The sequence below is a fragment of the Suricata suricatta genome, chromosome 8, assembly GCF_006229205.1.
Source record: "Suricata suricatta isolate VVHF042 chromosome 8, meerkat_22Aug2017_6uvM2_HiC, whole genome shotgun sequence".
Taxonomy (NCBI): Eukaryota; Metazoa; Chordata; class Mammalia; order Carnivora; family Herpestidae; genus Suricata; species Suricata suricatta.
In genome coordinates, this window is record NC_043707.1 from 92810753 (window position 1) to 92813309 (window position 2557).

Below are 2557 nucleotides of genomic sequence, written 5' to 3' on the forward strand. Positions count from 1 at the left end.
GTCCACACAGTTGTACACAGCAAAACAGAAGTGGACCCTTCATCTTCAGCATAGATCTCTCCCAGTGACTAACGGAAGTGTACTGACAAGCTCTAAATTTCTATTTGCACCAGAACCTAAGACGAGGGCTGAAAAAAAGGCATCCAAATCTACACAAACACATCGGAGTACGAGAAAAACCATAGCAATGGTCAATCTCAAATATAATTCTCTCAAAACTATACTACCAAGATTAACAAAATCTTTACAAATTAAACCCCATTTTGGCTTCCCTGACCTAATGTATCTTTGTTACACTTTAACAAAGCAAGTAAACTCAGAATACTTGGTGGTTTAGCTTAAGGCCTAGTATTAAGTGTTTTTTAGTTTGTTTTTTAATGTTTATTTTTGAGAGAGAGTAAGCGAGCAAATGAGCAGGGGAGGGGCCGGGGGGTGGGAGGGGACATAAGGGGGAAAGTTAAGACCTGTGCTGAAATGAAGAGCCCGTTCCTTAATAGATAGAGCAACCCAGGCACCCCAGTATTAAAAGTTTAAGTAAAATGCAATTACAAAAATTACTGAATGCTGAACCCGTCCCGGAATCACAAGGTTCCCAAAGTGAAGTGACTATGGGAAAATACACAGGTTTCCCTTTCTAAGAATACTGATGGGGCGCCTGGGTGGCTCAGTTGGTTAAGCATCCGACTTCCACTCAGGTCATGATCTCACAGTTCCATGTTTTGAGCCCTGTGTCGGGCTCTGTGCGGACAGCTGAGAGCCTGGGGCCGGTCTTCGGATTCTGTGTCTCCCTCTCTTTCTGACCCTCCCCTGCTCATGCGCTCTCTCTCTCTCTCTCTCTCTCTCTCAAAAATAAATAAAACATTAAAAAAAAAAACTAACTGAAAGACAAAATACCGTAATTTTATTAGTGGTTACTTCCAGTGGTACGTGGGTTTGTGTATGCATTTAGTCCCTTTTCTGAAAATTCTCTCCAATTTTCTATGATGCACATAGGATATCTTTATAGTTTAATATTCACACATGACTTAAACATACGCCTTTACGGGCCCCTGCTGGGCTCAGCAGACAGAGCATGTAACTCTTGATCTTTCCATGTGCTAGTTTAGGCCACATCTTGGGAGTAGTGTCACATAGAAAATCGTAAACCTATTAAGGGTTTTAAACATAGATAAGAGCTTAATACAATTTCTTTTCAATTTTAAACTATTATTCTAATGCTAAGGTCATCTTAAGCGACTCTTAAGATGCTCTCAATTAGCAAGAGCAAATCTCTTCAGAATAGTTTACAAATTCTATCTCCGAAAGTACCTTCCAGCTCCCATATTTATTAACTTTTTAATTATTTTAAATTTTTAATAATCTTTATATAGGCCACAGGGGCCTGGAAACAGCAAGTTCATTTTAGTTAAAAGTCACGATCCCCGTTTTCGATACTGCAAAATGAAGCAATTTGAGTTTTTACTCCACTAGCTTTTTTCTAAAAAAAGATGTGTACAGAGGCGCCTGGGTGGCTCAGTCGCTTAAGCCTTGGACTTCAGCTCAGGTCACTGCTCTTGCCGTTTCTGAGTTCGAGCCCTGGGTCTGGCTCTGTGCTGACAGCTGGGAGCCCAGAGCCTGCTTTAGATTCTTTCTCTCTCCCTCTCTCTCTAAAATAAATAAACATTTTTTTAAAAAACTTTTTTTAACTTAAACGATGTGTACCAAAGAGTTGGCAGCCAGTAGGAGCTGAGACAGCCTAGAACGCGGTGTTACCATTCTCGGTGTAACGGAGATTTCTTCTAGGTCTCCTGAAAGCGTCTTCATTAACTTAAGAAACACTTGTGTGTTGCATAGCTATCAATGGCCAGACTCTAAATGCAGTTGAGAAGCAACATGGAGAAATAGGGCCCTGAAAGGCGAACCCTCTCAATCGCAGAGACAAACCAGTAAACAACTAATTCGAATCCAAAGTGATAAGAGCCATCTGGAGATAGGACTAAGTGCCAAGCGACCACTCCTAGGGGAGATTAATTTGGCACACCTGCTAGGTGTGCCAGGCGTGCTGGGCGCTTGGGGTGGGGGGAGGGGAAGGATTTGAAAATGTTTTCCTGAGCTTGACTTAAAGCAGGAATCCAGAAATTTCCCCAAAGGCTGAAGGCCACAGGGCTTTCCATCTTATCCTCCCCATCTGAAAAGTGACGTTAGCAGAGCCAGGGCCTGACCGCCGGCCTACGTGACCACCGGGCACGTTGGATCTCCTCAGAGATCTGGGAACCCCTTCTTCTCCGGGCCCCCACTGCAGGCCACCACCTGTTCACTCCTCTTCCCGTCACCAGTGGAGGAAAAGACTCCGCCCAGCTCTGGGGCCAAGAGCAGGCACAGATCTGGGTGCAAGCTGCGATCCCTGCCAATCCCGGAACAGAAGTGGGCCGAGACTGGAGGGCCGGCAGGGCCTGCTGAGGCGGGGCGGCTCCACGGCCGGCGGCTGGCGGCCTCCGGGCAGCTCTGCACCCAGCGAGCGGGCGCCCGCGTTGGGGTCACCAGGGCCCGGCACGGGAAGACAGCGCCCCGCACCCCC